This window comes from Mesoplodon bidens (assembly GCF_964165515.1).
Source record: "Mesoplodon bidens genome assembly, chromosome: 14".
NCBI lineage: Eukaryota > Metazoa > Chordata > Mammalia > Artiodactyla > Ziphiidae > Mesoplodon > Mesoplodon bidens.
The window spans coordinates 62,378,370-62,403,223 of record NC_138170.1 but is presented as its reverse complement, the minus strand read 5'-3'; positions in this window follow the sequence as shown (position 1 = coordinate 62,403,223).

Genomic DNA, 24,854 nt, shown 5'->3' with positions numbered 1-24,854 from the left:
TCATTGAAGATCATTTTTGAAAAATAATTTCTTGATATTTGTCTGTTTTTCTACCCTTTTCAAAGTGCTGATGAGTGATCCATATACCATTTTGGGGGGATCAATACTGGTTTAGAATACATTTAATAGAGAGGCCCTCAAGCAAAAGTGGTCTATTTTAGAAAACTTATTTTAACTAAAAATTAAATTTTATATAAAATTATGTGAAAATTAAATTTTTTTTAATACAGAGCTTCTCCTGAACATTCATTTTCAGACCAAGAAAAACCCTCTAGAAGCACAAAAAACAGCACTTAATAACAGCTCCAGTGATAGAAACTGTTCACAATAATTATTTACATTTAAGTTATTATTTCAAAACATTCATTCAACATATATTTTCTGAGTGACCTGAAAAAATGTCCATGGGTTTGGAAGTGGAAAGGTCGAAACGGAATGGATTAAATCTGAGAGCAGCTGATGCTGCCCACAAAAACCTGTAAAGCTCCTAGAGACATTCCAACTTCTGTTAACGTTCTTTGCCATCAAACAAGTACGTTTGTTTAGATGATGCACCATATTTGCATTCACCGCTGATAATATCCACATTTGTGTCCTGGAGAAACGTGATTAATGTTACCATGATGTCAAACAAAGGAATAAGGTTCTGGTGGTTTATTGAAAAGGAAGAGCCAAAGGAAATGTGTTGCTGTTATTTTGGCTTATCCCAGTTTGAGACTGGTATGTTTAGAATCTGTCTTAAGAAGATAGCAAAGCTAGAAGCCAGAAAAGCTGAGCCAGCCAGATTGCAACTAGTGCAGGAGGCCAAGGCTCAGTTCTGTCTCAATGTGGATCGCATTGGCTGTTCTCTTTCATGGAATAATTTAAGGGTTATTTTCTTCTGATTAGAAAATTATAATTCATTCCATGGAAATAGCAAAGTATAATATTCTTGAGTAGAAAGAGCAATATTTCCTAGTTAAAATTAGGTTGTAAAAAATAGAGCGAAATAAAATTAATCTGGACAAATATGATGGGTCTGAAGAAAGAAATAAAACACTCTTAGCCCTTGTTTCCAGGATGTTCCAGTGCTGCAAAGTCCTGAATTCAGTGCTGAATCCATTTTATTATTTCCACAAAGAAAAGTCTGAGGTAACCTAATTAATTGCTACTCCAGGTGCATCAGCGATAGGGACATTGCTTACAATGATCCTGATTTCTGTTCATGTTGAATCTTTCCTCTTATAATTTCAAAACAACGTTCTCACTTGACACATTCATATGTTTACATGATGAGAATAAAAATGTTTTAAACACTATTGAAGGTTTAAATAATAGATAAAATAATGAGTTACGTATTTTATTCTAAGAATATGTATTTTTTCACTTTTAAAAGTCTGTTGTTGGTCATTGGTTTCTGGTTGCCCATAGATGCTTATAAATGTATCCATGAAATACCAGTTATTTAAAATAGGTTTCTTGGGAAAGGCTTAATAGTTTCATAGCTTTCTTTTTTTTTTCTTTTTTTTTTTTTTTTTGCAGTACGCGGGCCTCTCACTGTTGTGGCCTCTCCCGTTGCGGAGCACAGGCTCCGGACGCGCAGGCTCAGCAGCCATGGCTCACGGGCCTAGCCACTCCGCAGCATGTGGGATCTTCCCAGACCGGGGCACGAACCCGTGTCCCCTGCATTGGCAGGCGGACTCTCAACCACTGCGCCACCAGGGAAGCCCCATAGCTTTCTTGATATATTCTCAAGCTCCTGAGAATACAGTACATTATTAGAGTTAGCTAATTCTGAAAAAAAAAAAATTGCCAATTTTTTTAGCTTCTCTATTAATTAAATAGTCATTTATTTCTTCATTTCCTGCATAACTCCTATAATCACTATGTGTTTACAGGTTGCATAGTATAGCCACCCCGACTCTCACATAGAAATATAAGTGAAATCAGATTACTCTTCAGATAGAGTGGAGTTTTAAGAAATTTAGTTACCAAATGTAATCCACAACTTGTAGGATGTATTGAAGGGGGGGTGTGGGGAGAAGCATGCCAAGGCCAGGCAGCCATACCCACCTGGCCTGATGCTATGGAAGGAGGGGGAGTTGCAAATTGATTTTCGTGGGTCTATGAGCACCTTAAATCCAGATTAGTGGCCTCTGGATGTTCTCTTTCTCCTGTGCTCGCATCCTCTCACATCCTATATTACAGGTCAGCACAGCACCACACCACCAAAGCATATTTGTTAAGTTCTCCTACTTATAATATATTCTCTACCTTTGATAAACTCAACATTTACTTGGAGAGTGGGAATTATACAGAACACAAGGCATCCTATATATGGAACCAAATGAATGATGTAGATAATAAGTACAGATAAGGAAGACCTGATCCAGGCAGGCTTCATGCAGGGATGAGGCTGAGCTGAGCCTTGAAGGAAAGAGGGAGATCTGATGGGTATGGCAAGAGATAAGAGCATCCAAGACAAGAACGGAGCTGTGTGCATGGGAAGAGATAGGAATGTATTGATACTTGGGCTGCTGGATGAAATACAGGATTCCCACTGAAATATGAATTTCAGATAAACGACATATACTTTTTCTAGTAAGAGTATGTCCTATTTCACTGGTGTGTATGAGGCGTATTGCATGAGACATACTTATACAAAATATATTTGTTGTTTATCTGATTCACATTTAACTGAGTGTCCTGTGTTTTTATTTCCTACTGGCAACCCTACCAGGGAACTCTGTGTCAACCACCTTGATAGGAGCAGGGGCAATGCCCATACAGAACAAGAGAAAAGCATCTGGAGGAGGTTGAAGTCAGACTGCAGTGGGACAATAATGCCAGACTAAGGAAGTTAGAATCTAATTTGAAGACACTGGGGAGCCACTGAGGATTTTGAGAAGGGAAATGACATCAATAAGATCTGCCCATTTAAGGCAGGACCTTCTGGGGCAAAGAGCAGGTCACCAAGGTCTGGGTGCTGGTGACAACAGAGAGAAAGAAACCAACCAGATTGGAGACACATTAGAGAACAAATCCCACATGTTTTGTAAACAAATTGGATATGGTTTTAGGAGGAGAAGAAGTATTAGAGAGGATATTATGTTTTACTTAGAGTCCATTCAAAGAAATAGCCAAAGAGATAGAAGCAGGTCAGGGAGTTAGTGAGGGAAGCAAGGATTTTATTTTCAGACATATTAAATTTGAGGTGATGATGGGATAATCAAGTAGAAATAGTAAGTGGACAGCTGGAAATGGGAAACAGCTTAGGAGAAAGATGAGGGCTGGAAATAATAACAACGGCCAACATTGATGGAGAATTTTCTATATGCCAAGCTTTTTAATATACATTCTCTTATTTCGTGCTCAAAACCACCTATGGGCAGGTTCCATTGCTAGCCACATTGTATAAATGAGAAAACTAAGGCTCAGAGAGGTTCAGTGACTTGTCCTTGATTACCTAGCTAGAGACAGAAAATGGAAGCCAGGTGTGCATGAGCTCAAAGCCATGTACCCACTCATTCCCGTGGAGAATGTATCTGCTGTGGATTCACTTTCTCCATCTGCAAAGATCTAAGGGCACAATTGTTCATGCTGTAACCCAATTTTTGTTTGTTTGTTTGTTTTTTGTGGTACGCGGGCCTCTCACCTTTGTGGCCTCTCCCATTGCGGAGCACAGACTCCAGACGCGCAGGCTCAGCGGCCATGGCTCACAGGCCCAGCCGCTCCACGGCATGTGGGATCTTCCCAGACCGGGGCACGAACCCGTGTCCCCTGCATTGGCAGGCGGACTCTCAACCACTGCGCCACCTGGGAAGCCCTGTAACCACCTTTTTAACCAGATGCCTGGTCTTTGTTCCTCACTGCGGTAGCCCTCACAATTCTGCACCTTTTGGTTAATCTCTCTGAGGAAATGGGAATAGTTTATACACAGAGATTTTCTTATTGATTTTACTTATTTGTATATTTATTACTTAAATTGTTTTTCCCTTCAGTGCCTCATTTTTAGATTTCTCCTCGGTTATCTTATGAAATAAAGGTTATACCATACCGAAGAGAAAACAGGACCAAGAAGGGTGTTAAACACCTCTCCCTGTCCTTGGCTTCCCTCTAGTGGCAGAACCAGGTAACAATGCTCAGCCCAGGTCAGGGACAGTGCAGGTAGCCACTAGAAGCAAACTCTTTAGGAAACTAAGAGGTCACAGAATCACTGCAGAATCATCTGTGGGCTCCTAAAAGGTTTGGAGGCTAGTTGTGCTAAAAGATTCTGGAAAAGGACTTTGTGGAGTTACTTAGACTTTTACAGCTGGCTGGCCCAAAGGGCATTTTGGATAGGCCCGTTTTAGATTTATCTTAAACTTTGTAATCATTGAAAATATTTCACTTGTTTATCCTGTTAGGAAAGTACATATATCAAGCTTGGTTATTAAATTTTTAATGCACATCTGTGCCTTGATTGTTAAGAAATTTTCCTAGACATTTTATTCTAAATATTTATTTCAAAATACACAATATTTTTTCTACTAAAAAGTAAATAGTCTGGGGCTTCCCTGGTGGTGCAGTGGTTGAGAATCTGCCTGCCAATGCAGGGGACACGGGTTCGATCCCTGGTCCAGGAAGATCCCACATGCCGTGGAGCAACTAAGCCTGTGCTCCACAACTACTGAGCCTGTGCTCTAGAGCCTGTGAGCCACAACTACTGAGCCTGCGTGCTGCAACTACTGAAGCCTGCACACCTAGAACCCATGCTCCACAACAAGAAGCCACCGCAATGAGAAGCCCGCACATCGCAACAAAGAGTAGCCCCCGCTCACCCAACTAGAGAAAGCCCACGCGCAGCAACAAAGGCCCAACACAGCCAAAAATAAATAAATTAAATAAATAAATTAAAAAATATATATATATATATACATAAAAAGTAAATAGTCTATCTTTTAGGAATATATCCTAAGGAAATATTCATAGATTGAGGCAAAAATGTATGTAAAGGAAAGTTTATCTATTTGAAACAGACAAATTTTGGACAAATATACAAAATAAGGGAATTGCCAAATAATATTCCACAATATGGAATTACAAATAGCCATTAAATTACATTAAAATATTTAATGGCTTTGGAAACTCTTTGTAGTAAATGTTAGGTGAAAAAGAGAAGACAAAAAATTATGTACATGGTGTGATCCCATTTTCTTAAAAATATAAATGTATATATGAAAAAGAGTTAAGAACTAAAAATTCGTACACCAAAATGTTAACAATAAGAATCTCTGGGGCTTCCCTGGTGGCGCAGTGGTTGAGAGTCCGCCTGCCGATGCAGGGGACATGGGTTCGTGCCCCGGTCCAGGAGGATCCCGCGTGCCGCGGAGCGGCTGGGTCCGTGAGCCATGGCCGCTGAGCCTGCGCGTCCGGAGCCTGTGCTCCACAACGGGAGAGACCACAACAGTGAGAGGCCCACGTACCGCAAAAAAAAAAAAAAAAAAAAAAAAGAATCTCTGGTCAGTGAGGTAATGGTGATTTTTATTTTCTACTTTGTCTCTGGGATAGCATATACTACTTTTATTTTTTATTTTATTTTATTTTTTTAATTTTTATTGGAGTATAGTTACTTTACAATGTTGTGTTAGTTTCTGTTGTATAGTAAAGTGAATCAGTTATACATATACATATATCCCCTCTTTTTTAGATTTCCTTTCCATGTAGGTCATCACAAAGCATCGAGTAGAGTTCCCTGTGCTATACAGTAGGTTCTCATTAGTTATCTATTTTATACATAGTAGTGTATATATGTCAACCCCAGTCTCCCAATTCATCCCACTCCCCCCACCTTGGTATCCATAAGTTTGTTCTCTACACTGTGTCTCTATTTCTGCTTTGCCAATAAGTTTATCTGTACCATTTTTCTAGATTCCACATATAAACAATATTATACAATATTTGTTTTTCTCTTTCTGACTTACGTCACTCTGTATGACAGTCTCTGGGTCTATCCATGTACTTTTATAATCAGGTACAAAAACCAGTATGTTTTGAAAAAGTGGAAAACTAAGTCCCAGTGCTCTAATTGTTTGCTGTCATGGCTGACAGTCAGGTTTGTGCTAATTCAGCCCCATTTTGGCTTCTTTGCCTAGTAAACCACTGTATCCTGTTTGTGACAGCATAATTCATTGTAATGGAAAAGATTATGATGCACTAGTCTGGTCTATGACTTCACTGTATTCATGGGCAACAGGAAACAAAGACAGACACTTGTTTTTTTCATAATTGTTTTAGCAATAATTGACAATTGGAGGAAATGAATGGCAGAAAACAATTATGGGCAGACAAGATGGTCAGCAAATCAGACTGGGAAATGCAATGAAGCCTGTCTTAGTTCTATTAGTGTAACAATTTCAGAACATTACAAAGATATCGTTTTGTTTTCAATCTACTCCTGAAATCACTATTGTTTTTACCAGCAGTTACACAACTCTTTGCTGGCAGTAGTGACCCCCAATGTGTTTTTAATTCAGTAAGCTGGTAATCCCACATCAGTGATTTGGGACTGAATTTTTATGTATGTTAATATTCAGTGTCAGTATAAACTTCTCCATGTGCATGACGTGTCCAGTTACAATGCTGCTATAATAATAACTAGCCCCCTGTTGCCCGTACACAGAATCTTAAAAGTTTTGTTTTCCATTAAATTTTAAAAAATCAAATTCACGTTTTTATTTTCTGTGAAAAGATCCCTTGTCTTCATTTTAACAGCAATGGTGGGGGAAACCAACAATAAAAAGTCAAAACAAGTGAATTCATGATTCACTCTCCTGTTTCCGTGCTATGAAATGAGTACAGTTAACAACGACTGAGATGAAAATGAAGGATGTGTTATCAACTGGGAAAGAGCTAAGTAAGGCAGGTACTACGTGCACTGCAGTGACATTTATCAGTATCTCAACCAGTGACTTGTGTCCTTAGACATGACTTAACTGTCCTGTTGGGTATTATTAAAATGCTTTGTTTGGGAAAACTAAACATGTAGGGGCTGCTTTAATCTTTACTCCTGGTCATATTCTCCTCTGATTAGCCCAATTTGGAGTAAAATTCTGCAGCAGCTCTGACTTCCAATCTGAAAGACTAATTACTGGTCATGCAATTTGTTGGGGAGGCCTCTAGACCAAGCACTGTCCAATAGAAATATAAAGTGAGCCACAAATGTCATTTTATATTTTCTAGTGGCCACATTAAGGAAGTAAAGAGACAGGTAAAAATTAGTTTTAAGAATCTCATTTGTTGAACCTAATATATACAAAACATTATCATTGACATGCAATCAATATAAAAGATTGTTAATGAGATATCTTACCTTCTTCTTTGGTACCAAGTCTTTGAAATCCAGGGTGTGTTTTATGCCTGCTACATATCTTGGTTCAGACGGGCCTCATTTCATGTGCTCAGTGGCTTAAGGTGCCTAGCGGCTACTGGAGTAGGCAGTGCAAATCTCAACAGCAGAGCTGCAGTGCTACGCAGTTACATGAATGGCATGTGAAGTTTGGGCTGTGAGATTCTGCTGTCTGCTCAGGACTCACAGTCTTCTTTCTGATGTACTCAGCAGGCCACTCTTACATGTATCAAATAAAACTGAATCACTGAAAGGCAAGCAAAGGATTGACAGTTTCTAAGTTTTGGCCTCTTAGAACAGTCCAACTGTTCGTTGGACCAACTGGAATGCTGCGAGTAACGATGGATTTTTCAGTTGAGAATAAGGGTAATAGAGGTTTTAAAAAACTCTCAATTTTTGAAATCTGGGTTATATGATTATAAGAAACTTTATTTTATCATGATGTTTCCAAGTGAATTTAGACATGGTAACAGATATTACACAGCCTTAAATGAACTTCTAGAAAGCATTATAGATGTGCTCTTAATAATGCATAAAACTTAGTACAAAGAAAGAAATCTTTAGCAATTCACTCACTCACACACACACACACACACACACACACTTCTTCTACCATTGTGACCATTTCTGATGTCTTTTCTGCAGTCTGCATTGTCTTATTTGAAGGGTAGGAAGTATGCTTCAATAATCTTGTATAACTACTATGCCCTGGGGACTCTCATGCCAGTCAGCTGGAGTGACAAAGATAGTTCTGTGTGCTAAGTATGGAGATACAAAAATAGAACCAATGGAAGTGGATAAAACTAAAAGACACTGTAGGTTCTTAAGGCCCCGCCAATGGCAAGAGACCTGGAAACAAGGGCTTCTGAAGTCCTGGCAAGGAGTCACAGCCAACTGAAATCATCATATTTTGGGTTCATTTCTTATTCCATGAAGGTTTGATTACAGAGCTAGATTTAAAGCAATCAGAAAATTCTAAAATCAAAATAAAAGTTAAAGACATTTAAAATGTAAATAATGATCATCCATTGCGTGATATACAAATTGGAAGTGTTCCAAAAGCTTGTTTTTAAGAATGTTCTTGGCCCTCTGAATAAACTTTTCATTTTTCCCATAGAAGCAAAGTTGTAGAGTGACTAGTATGTGCACCTAAAATATCATATCTCATATACTTACAATGAAATCATTACCGTGTATTTACAATGTATTCACAATGTATTACATTAAATTATTATGCTTAAATCATTATAATTTATTATAAATGTGTATTAATTATTAAATTATTCCAATGCATTTACAATGAAATATAACTATTAATGTATCATCTCTACATTAATACATTATACCGTGCACTAATACTGTTAATAACTACATTACATTTATATGTTAATAATACATGAATAATTAACCCAAACAGAAAAATAATATATTGAATCAACTTACAATCTCCATCTACCCAAAGCAAAAGCACTGATAGAGAATCTAGGAAGTGCCAGGTGCTCTATCAGATGCCGGGACAAGCATAAAAGATAAATTGTATTTATTTTGTTTGCTAATGTCAGTAGGAAAGCAACTTCACTGGAGAAGAATGAGGAAATAGATGGAATTCTTTTCTCAGGAGACGGCCTTATTATCTGCGTGACTCTTAGGTGGCGAAGGCCTTTTCATTTGTGTCTAATTTTAACTTCTAAACTTTGGATTCTCCTTTTTTTCCCCGTCCTTAGGACCGAGTACCTCTAGCGCTGCTCTTCAGTGTGTAGCCATAATTAGGAGGTTTTTTTGGTTCCTAAATAGGGCGTGATTTTCCTAAGTCACATTTGGCAGAGAGGTAGAAGAGAAGGTAAGAGAAAGGTTGCTGTGAAAGTGAATGTAGGGACACCTGAGGAAGAGAATTCTACAAACTTGCTCCGTCCTTCTGGGGGCGCGGGCGGGGGTGGGGAGGCAGAGCACGGGGAACCAGGACCTGGATCATTCTCTAAATTTTCCTGTGCAGCTTCCAGAAGGGGAAAAAGGAGGGGAGGGAGGCGTGTGCAACTGACCTTTGCGTGTGGATTGTGCTTTCCGAGTCAGTCTTTCATATCTTCGTGAGCGCCATTAGCTGTTGGATCCTGCAGATACTACTGCTGCTTTTCCTTATCACTAGTAAATGAGGAGCAGGTGGCAAGGCTAGGCACAAACTGGTCTTTAGGCAAAAGGTCAAGAAGTCTGGGTTGAGTGGGGCCACCGATTGATTTCACAAATCAGCAAGAGAATTCAGGGACATACAGGTGAGTTGAGATTATCCCATTCCTTCCTTACCGTCACTATTGCTTCTATGTTTTTTTGCGGTACGCGGGCCTCTCACCGTTGTGACCTCTCCCGCTGCGGAGCACAGGCTCCGGATGCGCAGGCCCAGCGGCCATGGCTCACGGGCCCAGCCGCTCCGCAGCATGTGGGATCCTCCCAGACCGGGGCACGAACCCGTGTCCCCTGCATCGGCAGGCAGACTCTCAACCACTGCGCCACCAGGGAAGCCCTATTGCTTCTATGTTTGCTCCTTTTCCCCTTATTCAAGGACTCACTCCAGCTGATTTCCTTCCCTCAGGGTGCCCCCTCCCCACACATTCAACTCTCCACACGCCTGAGAGCAGTTTCGTCCCTTAGTATTCTCTATCCTCAGGGATTGGTTCCAAGACCCTTGCTGGTATGAAAATCCTCAGATGCTCAAGTCCCTTACGTAAGATGGCATAGTGTTTGCGTTTAAACTACACATCCTATACTTTAAATCACCATCTCAGATTATGTGTAATACCTAATACAATGGAAGTGCTATGGAAATAGTTGCTAGTGCATGGCAAATTCAAGTTTTGCTTTTTGGGATCTTCCGCAAAAAATTTTTTTGAACCCACAGATACAGAAGAACTGACCAGCTGTAATCTGTCTTGGGGGTTGTTGTGACTTTGTTGAATTAACATTTGTTAAGTAGAGCCCCAGGTGTAGGATGGTGAGCAAAACAAAAGACCACAAGAGAAATTGAAATGGAGAGGTTTACCCTGGGGGAAGTACTCAGCAGCCCTGGAGAGGGAGGTCAAGGCAGGGACAGGACCTGGGGCACACGCTTATATTAGGGTAGAATCCGTGGGTGGAATGCTTTGGGGTTCCTGAGCTAAGGCTCAATTCAAACCAAAAGAAGCAGGGTTTTGGTAAGCTCCACGTTAGGAGTTTGGGGCTCCTAACTAAGGGACACAGGGCTCTTGGAGGTAGGGGAAACTTTGATCACAAGGGTTATTGGGGAAGTCATATCAGGAAGTTAACTTACCTGTGACTCTTCTGGCTGTTTTCTAGGGCATGCCCTTGTATGAGGGGCGAGTGTCAGTTTAAGGCACCCAGAGGGCCACTTAGCCGAACAAAATGGATGCCGAGGCAGCAATACCATGGAGTAGCTTAGCTAAACACTCGGCAGGCAAACTGCTTGGGATCTTAGCCAAGTTGCAATAAATGGAAATACATTCCAAGTAGCGATAGTGGTTATAAGAAAAAAAGTGTATCTCACAGAAGCACAAGAAATGAAGCTGAGACTGGCAGGGGCCTCCCTCCAGAAACCAGCTGATAAAGGGTCTGAGACCTGACTGGAGAACTTGATGGTTCCTTACCTCCACTCCTCCTGGGAGGTTCTGCTTCTCTCTGTCTTTCTCTGTCTCTCTCTGTCTCCATCTTTCCCTGCTTCACCATGCACAGGGAGAAAGAGGATGTCCATCAGCTCCTGTTTGTCCTTTTTGTTCAAGCACTGATAGCTCTAAATTCCAAATTCTCTTGAGAAAGAATCTAATTATCCAGCTGACCTATACCTGCCTCAGGTGTCAATACCTTGTCTAGTCATTTATGGCCTTGGGAGTGGGGGGTCACTATACTAATCCTGAAGATGGGGGCAGTTTTAAGCAAAGAGGGGCTTGAGCTGGGACCGCCAAAGCTATTTCTTACACACCTGGCATTCAGGTGTAATAGGGCGTCTTATTTTTTCTGACCTCTCTCTCTCAGGCCCTAACCAATGTGTCTCCTAACTTTCCCTGAAAGTGCCATGTATTTTCTCTCCCTCTAGACTTTCCTGTGCTGATCTGGCCAGCTAGAGTTATGCCACCCCCTTCTTTTCTCTCAATTCAAAGCCTGCATATGCTTCCAGATGCAGCACAGATGTGCTCTCTTTGATAAAACCATCGCTAGTCTTCTGTGACATCACCTCTTCTGAAATACTATAACACACTGTCTCATTGTCTAATATATTTAATCACATGATGTTTGGTGGTATTCTTTCATTTATTCAGCCATTATTTGCCTATATAGTTAATTTTCCAGGAGTTCCTTCTCTCATCGACCTAATTATGAATTCCTTGAGGTATGAGCCATGTTTTGTGCTTTGAAAAACTCCCTCTGGAGTAGGTCAGTGTTCATAGAAGCATTATTCACAATAGCCAAAGAGTGGAAACAACCCAAGTGTCCATCAACAGATGAATGGATAAACAAATAATGGTGTATACATATGATGGAATATTCTTTAGCCATAGAAAGGAATGAAGTTCTGATATATTCTACAACATGGATGTGTCTTGTAAGTGAAATAATCCATACACAAAAGGAGAAAAATTGTGTAATTCCACTTACGTTAAATAACTTGAATAGGCAAATCATAGAGACAGAAAGCAAGTTAGATGTTATTGAAGGCTAGGGGCAGGGATGAGTGGAGAATTCTTCCTTAATGGTTATAGAATTTCTAATCTGGGTGGTAAAAAACTTTTGGAAATAATGGTAATGGTTGCACAACATTGTGAATGTAACATCCTTCTGAATTGTAAACTTAAAAACGGTCAAAGTAGTAATTTTTTGTTATATATATCTTACCACAATTAAAAAATAATAATAATGTAATATACCCAAACCAATGAATTGTATGGTATGTGAATTATGTCTCAATAAAGCTATTTTTTTAAAATTCCCTCTGGAAACCAGATACTATGTATAATAAGTGTGTAAGTAATACTTTTATCATTTGTTGTGAGTCATCACGACATTATAATTTGTAATGAGATTTGTTAAGACACAAATTTAAATGTGATAGAGGAGCAGATATGTCAATCATTTTTATCTTTTGTGGAGTACCTGCTATACAGTATTACACACCAATATACTAATTTTATGTTTGGTGAAAGAATGAATAAAAATATTAACAAGGTATACAGAATTTCTACTCATATATGTATTTTTTTCCACCACCAACTTACCATCACTGGGGTTTCATTCTTTAGGACTGAGACATTGTTTTCCAAATACCTGCTTTTAAGACATAATATATTAAAAGAGAAGTTGATTTGTGAACTAGATTCCTGCTTCTCCATTCTCTGGCCATTAAATAAAGCTTTATGCTCTTTCAGTCTCAAAAAAAAGACATAATATAATATACTATGTAGGTAAGATGGAACATTGTGCAGCCATGGGACAAATCATGTTTCAGAGGAATATTTGATGACATTGGAATCTTTGAGAATATTTATTGACATTGGAAATATTTATGATAAATTAAAAAGGCAGACTGAAAATCTATATGCCCATTTTAAATTTTATAAAAGATAGGAAAGATATTTATTAGTTAGTTACCTATTTCTGTGTAACAAGTCATTCCCAAACTAAGTGCCTTTAAAGAGTGGATTGCAATCAGGTGTCAGGTGGGGTTTCAGTCATCTGAAGACTTGATCTGAAGTAGGGACTTGAAGACCTACCTTTGAAGCACATCATACCCATGGCTGGCAGGTCAGTGTTGGCTGTTGGCTGGGACCCCCCCAGTTCCTATCCTCTTGGATTTCTCTGTAGGCTGCTTGAATATCTTCATGACATGGCATCTGACTTCCTTCCGAGTGAGAGATCCTTGACGATGAAAGCTGGAATGCTTTTTATGACCTTGCCTTGGGGGTTACACACCACTGCTGCTCTTGTATTCCAGTAGTCATGCAGGACCAGCCCTGGGTCAGCCTTTATTCAGCAAGGACAACACAGGGCACGTGAGGATCACTGGGGACCATTGGCAGGTGACCACAAATATACACTGAAATAAAAATTTTAAGAATGGTATGATTAGAGCTGATCTTATTTTTCTTTGTGCTTTTCTATACTTTTCATTTTTTTTTATGGTGAACATACATGATTTTTGGAATCACACACAGTTTATTTTTGTGTATGGTGTTAGGGAGTGTTCTAATTTTATTCTTTTACATGGAGCTGTCCAGTTTTCCCAGCACCTCTTATTGAAGATGCTGTCTTTTCTCTGTTGTATATTCTTGCCTCCTTTATCAAAGATGAGGTGACCATATGTGCATGGGTTTATCTCTGGGCTTTCTATCCTGTTCCATTTATCTATAGTTCTGTTTTTGTGCCAGTACCATATTGTCTTGATTGCTGTCACTTTGCAATATAGTCTGAAATCAGGGAGTCTGATTCCTCCACCTTCATTTTTTTCCCGCAGATTGCTTTGGCTATTCGGGGTCTTTTGTGTCTCCATACAAATTTTAAGATTTTTTGTTCTAGTTCTGCAAAAAATGCCATTGGTAATTTGGTAAGAATTGCATTGAATCTGTAGATTGCTTTGGGTATCCTTCAATTAGTTTTAAGTCTTCAGAAAAATAGTTAAAAGAAGTTGAGTCAGGGAGCATTATCTGATCCTCTTATCTGTGTGTGTAAACACACATACATACACTCATATATACATACTCTTACACTCATACATACACATATCCTACACCTGTGGAACTGAATGGATTAAAAATGGATCCATCTTTTTTGTTTGTTATTTAATGATAGTCTTTGTATTTTAATGGTGAATTCAGACAATCAACACTGTGGTTATTGAGGTATTTTTTATTTTCTATTTTCCATTCTTTTTCTCTCCTCTCCTGCTTTCTTTTGGATTTTTCAAGTTTTCTGTATTCCAATTTCTCCCCTCTAGTGTTTTGGGAGTTATGTAATCTATTTCTTTTCTTTTATTAGTTATATTTAAAATTTTAAAATACATATTTGATTTAGCAAAGCCTAATGTTAATATCTTCATATTAACATCTTCCAAATAACATAAAGAAATCTTCTTCTGAATAACATAAAGATCTTAGAAACCTTTAATTCCAATCTCAGGCTCCCATCTTTTATGTTCTTACAGTTGCAAATTTTAGTTCCACTTTTTATAAACAATTTTGTTGAGGTATAATTGATATATAATAAATGGCATATAATAAAATATATAATTTGATGTCTTGACATATGTATACATCCATATGTATCACCACAATAAACATAGTAATCAACCCCTTAAAAAAATACTGATTTGAGTTCACACACGAACATACCTGATTGCATGTAAACTTGTTTTACTTAAGGAGTTCTGTTGCTTCTGGACAGAAGTAACTATGATAATCACCATTCATCCAAGCCCACTAGGCATTCTGCTAAGTGCTTTACATTAATTATTTCTCATTTCTTTATTTATTGTCTTTAATTTTTAATTATAAATGCACTGCGAGTTTATTATAAGTGAATGTACTCAATATCAAAATGAATAGTATAAAAGAGGAAAGACTTGCAATCCTCTTTTTTTTTCTTCAGAGTAGATACATGTTTATTGCTTGTTGTCACCGCAAATATTTTCTATGCATTTGACAACATAAACGATTGTAATAAAAATGGGCCTAGATACATTGTGGGGTTGTTTTTTGGCTTAAAACAGTAATCATTTATGCTTACTGTTTTTTGCAGCTTGCTTTTTTCAATTATTACATCAAAGCCATCTTCCCATCCATCCTTCTCATGGCTGCATGATTTATTCAGCATTGATAATACATTGTGATTATTTTGATCAATCTCCCTTAATTTTAGGTTGTTTCCCTTTTATTATTGTTATTACAAGTGTTGCATTGAACTTGTCTTATGTATATCCTTGTTCATTTATTGAATATTTTTAATAGGCTAAAAGTCTGAAATGCAAAACAATGCATTATTTCCAAACCATATAGCCACCCTTTGAGTTGGATATTATCATTTCCCTTTTGCAGTTGAGGAATCTTACACAGATCTTCCTCTACTTACAAGGGGGTTATGTCCCAATATGTCCATCGTAAGTTGAGAATATCGTTAAGTGGAAAATGGATTTAATACACCGAACCAACTGAACATCATCGCTTAGCCTAGCCTACCTTAAATGTACTCAGGGGGCTCCCCTGGTGGCGCAGTGGTTGAGAGTCCACCTGCCGATGCAGGGGACAAGGGTTCGTGCCCCGGTCCGGGAAGATCCCACATGCCGCGGAGCGGCTGGGCCCGTGAGCCATGGCCGCTGAGCCTGCGCGTCCGGAGCCTGTCCTCTGCAACGGGAAAGACCACGACAGTGAGAGGCCCGCGTACCGCAAAAAAAAAAAAAAAAAAAAAAGTACTCAGAACACTTACATTAGCCTATAGTCAGGCAAAATTATCTAACACAAAGCCTATTTTATGTTGAGTATCCCATGTAATTGATTGAATACTGTACTGAAAGTGAAAAACAATGATTGTAGGGGTTCAGAATGGTCGTTAAGTGTATGGGTTGTTTCCCCTTGTGATTGTGGGGCTGACTGGGAGCTGCAGCTTGCTCAGCATCACTACAGAGTATCGGAGTGCACACTGCTAGCCTGGGAAGAGATCAGAATTCAGAATTCAAAGTATGGTTTCTACTGAATGCATATAGCTTTCACAGCACCATAAGGTCAAAAATTTGTAAGTTGAACCATGGTAAATAGGGGACCGTCTGTACTTAAAAGGGTTAAGTGACTTAGCTAGTGAGAGGCTGATGAGGGTATGAGAATCCTGATTTCCCAGTTCTCCAATGTGCCAACATCCTCACCACTCACCGCGCAGCCTCTCCTACTAGTTTGGAAAATGGTTAAAAAAAGGCAAAGTTTATTAATGTTGGAATTGTCAAGAAGATTACTGGGGATTTTCAGCTAATAGTAGTCCTATGGAATTAGAATGCAAGGGACATATTTCAGGCAAATTTTAGTTTCACTTGGCCCTGCAGTTGAGGACACTAACATAAGAGTTGAGGGGCTATTTTTAGCAGGTTACTTTTAAGCATCCTTGGAGGGGTTGTAAAATAGCCTGTCTACCACAGGCTGCTAGGAATTGCTTGCCTAATTTTTTGTTCTGAAGGAAAGGACACAGACCATCTAGGCCAGTAAGTTGGGTCCAAAACTGGACTCATGTTTATTTTACATAATAAGCGTGTTCTTGAATAATATGAGTTGAATTTTGGTTGGTTGAATGCCATTTTTTTTTTTTTTTTTTTTTTTACGGTACGTGGGCCTCTCACTGTTGTGGCCTCTCCCGTTGCGGAGCACAGGCTCTGAACGCGCAGGCCCAGCGGCCACGGCTCACGGGCCCAGCCGCTCCGTGGCATGTGGGATCTTCCCGGACCGGGGCACGAACCCGTATCTCCTGCATCGGCAGGCGGACTCTCAACCACTGCGCCACCAGGGAAGCCCTGAATGCCATTTTTAATGCACCAGGGGTACACATATTTCTTGTAATCCTGCAATGAGTGGCTTTCTAAAACAAAGAATGCTTTGGTAATGTGAACAATTTTCCCTTAATTCATGTTGAATATAACTTTTTTTTTCCCTTAAGGCAGGCAACCCTATGCTCAGTCATCTGTGTCTTAGAGTGTGTTGGCTGGTATAGCCATATTAGTTAATGGTAATGTGGAATATATATGCTGTTAAAATACAGACTAATATAGTCCAAACTCTCACTCCAAAGTCCCAAAGTAAATGACATGGTGAAAGCATATAAATTAGAAGAGGTGGTTTGTGATAAATACCCCATGCCAGAAGGAGTGTAGTTGCAGACCTTGGGTGCTCCTATCCTTATGTTTGGATTGTGGGCCCCATTCCTGCCTCACTGAGCTGGCATGTGGAAGAGGTGTCTCTTCAGTTACTATGGCCACAGTCCAGAAAATAAGATAGAAACAAGTGAGGGTGCGTGAGACCCCTTTTCACACTAGTACCATTGCATGCTTTGAAAGTATAGTCAAAAATTTCTAGTCCAACCTTAACATTTTTGTTCTTTTATCAGTTCACATTTGCTCATACATTTTTAAAAATCAATCAGCAGTTGATTCTACAATTGGAATGTCCTTTAGAGTTCATGGAATTTTTGGTGTATGCAGATAATAAGGATTAGCCAGAGAGAAATAGACTCCAGCTTTTAACTTTGGCCAATTTTAGTCAATTTGGCTTAAGATGCTTTGGTTTTTTAAAAAAATATTATTCTACATGAAAAGCAGGCAAATATCTTCAATACAAGTGATTTAGTTAATATGCCTGGTAGGATAGGATTCTGAAAATGAATAATGAATAATTTTGATGCTCTAAGTTGACATTTATCAGTCTTTTAAAGGCCATGACTCTTGCATTGCTTTTAGTTTAGTCTTGGGAAAATAACTGAGAATGCATAGTAAAATGAATAACTTTGCAATGCCAACAATCCCAGTTTTGGAGATCTATACTCTGGAAATAAAAGCACCAGAAACTAAGATATATGTGCTAGAATGTTTAGTGCAACACTGCTTATAGAGGCAAAACACTGGGAGCAACTTTAGTGTTCAGCAATAAGGTGAATTAACTATAATATAACTACACTGTGAAGGAGTATGAAACTATTAAAAAGAATAAATTAAATCTGTATTATTGATCTTGGAGCCAATATATATAACCATGATACACTGTTATGGGGAAAATCAAATTACAGATTAATTTTTTAATGGAAAAATAAAACCCTACATGTGTATGTATGTACATATGAGATACATTTCTCATAGGTGTGTGCTATCTCAGTGAGAAAGAGGGGTTCCATAATAATATATTTTCTTTATGTGTATCTCTGTATTGTTTTACTTGCTACAATGAGCATTATTGCTTTTTAAGTTTAAATATCTTATAAATTAAAAAACACACAAGCATCCTGTTTTTCTTATTTTGTAAAGGGAAACAAGACCATTCTTCCAAGTGATAATGTAGTTTTTCTGACCATTAAAATATATATTTAAAAAGAATTTATAGGCATTCAGATACCTTTTGAAGCCTCACCATTTATGTTGCTTTTCAGCTGTTTTAGCCCATGCTCTCCTGCTTTGATCTCTCACTACCATGTGTTTATTTCCACCAGCCAAGAAGCTTTGGCTGACCTTCTTACTTCCTATGGTTGTATTAAGGAAACAGCACCCACCTCTCAGCTCTGACCCCTCCCCTGCGCTTGCCTCTCAATTTGAGAGTTTTACCACAACATAAATGGATCTACTGCCTTTCACTGATAAGAATGGCAATCACCAAGAAAAGCCCTGAGAACAAACACTCCTTGTTTAATTAAAACATGAAGGAAAACTAGAAATGTCCCTACCACTTTTTTATGTGCTTCTAAAAGGGCTTTCTTAGTTTATTTCCTGTGATCTGCAAATAAGAAAACCCTGTAGCAAGAATATTAGATCCTCATTCCTCGGCAGGTTCCCACTCTGATTGTGGTTGCCTTTGTGTTTTTCCAGGAAGTCATAAAAAAGAATATCTTATCCAAAGGCTTTCTACACACAAAGATTATAAGTAAGGCTGAGATGCAGCCAAAAGTTTCAGCAAATAAAGTGCAAGTAAACCATGGCGATATTTAACCAAGTGTATGATAAAGACAGTGATACCTTAGGAAAGGATATGGAAATGAAGTTAGAAGCTCAGGCCTCACAGATTTATAATCTACAGGTGCTGATGGTTGGATTAAAACTTGAGCAAGCAGTTTGGCACTAAAGACTGGAAAACAGTGTGGAGAAAAGGGAACTCTCTTGCACTGGTGGTGGGAATGTATATTGATACAGCCACTATGGAGAACAGTATGGAGGTTCCTTAAAAAACTAAAAATAGAACTACCATATGACCCAGTAATCCCACTACTGGGCATATACCCTGAGAAAACCATAATTCAAAAAGAGTCATGTACCACAATGTTCACTGCAGCTCTATTTACAATAGCCAGGACATGGAAGCAACCTAAGTGTCCATCGACAGATGAATGGATAAAGAAGATGTGGCACATATATACAATGGAATATTACTCAGCCATAAAAAGAAACGAAATTGAGTTACTTGTAGTGAGGTGAATGGACCTAGAGTCTGTCATACAGAGTGAAGTAAGTCAGAAGGAGAAAAACAAATACCGTATGCTTACACGTATATACGGAATCTAAAAAAAAAAAAAAAAAAAAAGGTCCTGAAGAACCTAGGGGCAGGACAGGAATAAAGACACAGACGTAGAGAATGGACTTGAGGACATGGGGAGGGGGAAGGGTAAGCTGGGACGAAGTGAGAGAGTGGCATGGACATATATACACTATCAAATATAAAATAGATAGCTAGTGGGAAGCAGCCACATAGCACAGGGAGATCAGCTCGGTGCTTTGTGACCACCTAGAGGGGTGGAATAGGGAGGGTGGGAGACACAAGAGGGAGGAGATATGGGGACATATGTATATGTATAGCTGATTCACTTTGTTATAAAGCAGAAACTAACACACCATTGTAAAGCAATTATACTCCAATAAAGATGTTAAAAAAAAAAAGACTGGAAAACAGGACTTGTAGTCAGCTGACTGAGTTTGGATAATATGGTAAAGTGAAGAGCAGAAGTGATTAAGTAGAACATTGACATTGTTTAGAACTATGCACAATTTTGAGCAATTGGATTTGGTATCAAAATATTGTGGCTATTTATAAGTATAACCATGGTGTAAACATAAATTCATTCATTCATTCATTCATTTAGAAAGTGTCCACTGAGCATCATCCTCCAGTTCAGGCCAGTGGGCTGTGGTGTGAACCCAGGACAGCTTAGCTGACTCAGAAGGAGGCCAGTGTCTAACAGGAGCAAAATAGCAATGAGAGGATGGGAAGAAGTGAGGCAGAGGGGGCCTATAGTTTGCATATGAGAATAAGAGGGTTTGGAGTTTCTCACTACGCTTTTCCTATGATTCCTAGGAAGATCAAACTGTGCCCCACCTCTTGCACTTAGCTATCACACATTTCAAGAAAAAAAATAAATATAAATATTTTCTTTGCCTCATTTATCACTGAATCAGATTTGTATTTTATGCTTTGAAATAGCAATGATGCTGACCCTTAAATAGAAAGGAAACCATAAATCTGAAAACTCCCCTCCTATTATTTTCTACACACCAAATGATTCTCAGAATAATGCACAGAGGCGGCCTCAGGGATTTTATTTTAATTAATTTATTTATTACTCTAAGCAACCTTTTTCAAGAACTAAAAGAATTGTGGAAACAGCAGTGACATTTTAGAAGATTTAGATTTAGTTTAACTTTACCATGAGTCTGTGGTTTCTAGGGGTGAGATCTTCAAAGACTAATGAAATTTGCTTTCAAGTCAGGGTTTTGAAATAAAGCTATTGGGGGAAAAGTTATTATGTAAGTAATTATGCTAAGTAAGGTATTTTATGCCGTGAACGCTTAATTCTCCTTCCTGGGTTATTGAATACAGCTTCAGCTAGAAATCTAGTGTAGTCTAAGAAGCTATGCTAAGAAGTCTAAGAAGCTTAGATGGAGGGAAAAATGTTGCCATAAAGATAAATTTAAATGAATTAGATTGAATAAATGCAACTATACTAATATGTAATGTGTTTTTAAAAAGTAAATGAAATTTTATAAAAAGGAAGAAGAAAAGAAGAGATAGTCAGGAAAAAGAAGGAGACTGAAAGTGGAAGCCTATTTTTAATCTGGACTGATTTGTCCAGAAATTTGCGAGTTTCTTCAGGAATGGTGCATAAAAGGGGGGCGTAGAGGATGGGGTGTGAGGGCATCTTCTGCTGAGGCCTCCTCTGGTGAAGACTGTCCTCCTTATTCATTCTCCTCTTTATTTTTCTACAGCCCGTCTCCAATTTATGAAAGGCTTCGGTTCCAAAGGTTCACTTGTGAATCAGTTATTTGGAACTCAAGATGTTTTTAACCCACAGAAGCAGTATCCACAGAAGCAATGTTATAAATGTTATAAATGCCACTCAGTCTACCTCACGACCACTTAACCAATATCACTGGCTGAAATAGTGCACATTTGCAATGGACAATAGCGGCAAACTACTGTGGTGATGCCAGTAGTTAGCCCCCAAAGTGCAATACAATTGACTTGGCTGTTGTGCTTGAGGATACGCAGGTTTAACTAGAAAAGGACAAGCAAGTCTATGAAAACTTCTATGACAATAAATCATTTTGTGGGGTAAATGTGCAGGGTTTGGAGTCAGACAGGCAGTCACATCCAACTGTCTCCGTTGCTGCTTTTATCTGGGGATAATAACAGCATCTCCATAGAGCATTGCTGTGAGAATTAAAGGAGCATTTTTCAAAGATGTTAGCTTGTTATATACTGTTAACAGTATATTAATATAGTATGATATCAGTTTGGCCAAAAAGTTTGTTCGGGTTTTTCTGTACAATGAAAAACCTGAATGAACTTTTTGGCCAACCCAGTACTAATAGATACTGATTGTTATGATATATAATTATCATTATTCCTTATATATGGCTTTCTACATGTTCCACTTTTCTCCCAGAGACATTACAAGCCTTGAGAGCAGAGATTTTTGTCACGTACTTTGGTGAATCCCTAAATGCAATGCACATTAAACACAAGACACTGTATTTTCTCATTTATTGACAATGATTTGCTTTGTTCAAGGGCTTTGGAGATTAAAAGCTCTACTCTGATTCTTTCACAATTTTTTTCTTTCTATTTGTTACAGGCAGGTAGCCAGCACAGCTCTTATAATTGATGGTGATTCGGTATTTATTTTGGCTCACACATGGTTCAAGGGGTAGAAAAAGGGAAGAACAAGAGGGGTAGAGAAAATTCCCCATGATTCTTAGACAAATGTTGGATGAAAAAGAGAAAGAGAGAAAGGACACCAAAAGTATACATATCTGAGAAAGAAATGATCAGGTAGAATTTACTGAATTCAAAAAATAAGAGAGTAATGTTGCCTACAATGTCCCCTGAAAAGAAGGTGGGAGTGGGGATGCAGCATGGAATTAGTACCTCAAGTTGACCAGCAGGTGGTGTGTCACCAACTTGGAGCAGCTTGTTTGGAGTTTGGCACAAAGTAGACGGATGGCTGGGCAGCTTTAGGAGGGGGCAGCTGGCAGGGGCTGGTTCATGCTACCTGATCATGCGTGCATGGGATGGATACCATTTGGGAATTTCTACTTATGGGAATGCCTCTGATAGGCACAAAGGCCCATCAGGATGTCTCTGAGAAACTGAATCCAAGGTGTTCAAGCCAGACCATGTTTCCCTCTTCTTCCTGCAACTTTTGAACCTGGTAGTTCCATCACTTCAGTGATTTGCAATATTTATTGCATCCAGGACCAGCAGTAGAGAATAGAGACTTAGTTGAGAGGAAGTGTCTGGCTTTGTTAATGGATGGTGAGGCTTTCCTGCTCTTGGTCCTTTTTTCTTGATCATATTTCTTGTCAATGGCTTTCTCTTCTTTGCGTAGATGATTAAAGTACTTAAGTAGACCTATAGGTCTATATCTTTTTTCTTATATAAAAAGATCTCATTTGAAAATGAACAACTGATACACATTTGTCATGGAAACAGTAGAAAAAAGTTGATAAGCATAAAGAAGGGGGAAAAATTGCATGTGACCCCAACTCCCAGAGATAACCACTATTAAAAATTTGATATCTAAAGTTTCAGACTTCTAGATGTTCACATCTTTTCTTAGAAAAATGAAATCATACTGAATAAATTGTTTTGTAACTTGTGTTTTTCACTTAATCTATGCCAAATATTTTTCTACATTAATATATTTCAACATTATTTTATAATGATTCCATAGTACTACTCTTATGAATGTGTTATGATTTATTCTACTTCTGGCACATAGATTGTTTCAAATTTTTCACTAGTATAAACAGTGCTGTGAGAAACACCCTTATATATGAAAATCCATATTATATTTTTGGGATATATCTCTAGAACAGGAACTGAAGAATTAAATATTATACATATTTTTTAAAGTTTTGCTACATATTACAAAATTATCTTCCTCAAATGTTGTAAAAATTTATACTCTTGCCAGCAGACTCTGTTGGTGCCATTTTCCAAACCTCCTGCCAACACTGGGAAGTATCAAGTTTCCATCTTTGTCACGCTTATAGGTAATAAATGGTATACTATTATTGTCTAATTTGTACTCATTTTTAGAAAACTGAGTATTTTTCAGATGTATATTGGTCATTTATATTTCTTCCCTTGTGAACTATTTATAATATCCTTTGCCTAGTTGTTAATTACAAATGCTATTCATATGTTAAGGCTCTTAAACCTTTAACATAAAGGTTTTATTTTTTAATCTCATTTTGTCACTTGTGATTTAATTTTGGCTATGGTGGGCTTATTTCTGACATACACAAATTTTACATTTTATCCATTTAAATAGTAATTTTTTCTTTATGGTTTCTGCTTTTATGATCATAGAATAATTTTCATGATAAAAATATTTAATCATGATTAAAATGATTTTAAGGTTATAAAAACAATCACATCATTTTCTTCAAGTTTGTGGTTTTATTCTCACATTTTACTCTTCGGTTCACTAGGCATTTACTTTGTGTATGATGTGAGGTAATAATTGGATGTTTATTTTTCCTAATAATTAACTATTCAACAAGTTACTGAATAATTTTTCCCCACTGAGTTTAAATACTGTATTTAACAAATAAACATTTTATTATAGTACTTGTATTTATATTTCTGGGCTTTCTGTTCTGTTCCATTGCTCTGCCTCTTTTGGCATCAGTATCAAACTTTTAACTCTTGATTTTTTTAGCCTATTTAATACCTAGGACTGCCCCCCTGTTGTTTTCTAAAAATTTCTTTACCAGTGTCAGTTTTTTATTCTTTCAGATAAACTTCAGGATTTCTTTTTTAAGCAGTTCAAAAAATCTCTTTGAGATTTTAACCAAAAATTAATTATGTTTATAAATTAAATAGGGGAGAATTGACATCTTGACAATGTTGAGTCTTCTGGTCCCAGAAAATTGTATAACTCTCCATTTATTGAAATATTTCTATTTTCTCAATAGAGTTTTATAAAAATGTTTAATATGTTATTCACTTTTTTTGTCATTCCTAGAAATTTTTTTTTTGTTGTTACTATTATGAATGAGGTTTTTTTTTTCCCCATTATGTTTCCTATCAGGTTTTGGCTGTTATGTGGAAAATTCTATTAATTTCATGTATTTATTTTTTAACTGTTCACCCCACTGATATTTCCAATTATTTAAAAAGTTGATTCTGTTGAGTAGTGATTATAACATGTACAAGCTGGGTAATTTTGTCTCCTGCTCTCTCATAATTCTTTTTTGAGCTTCTTTTTCTTATCTGGTCCAGAA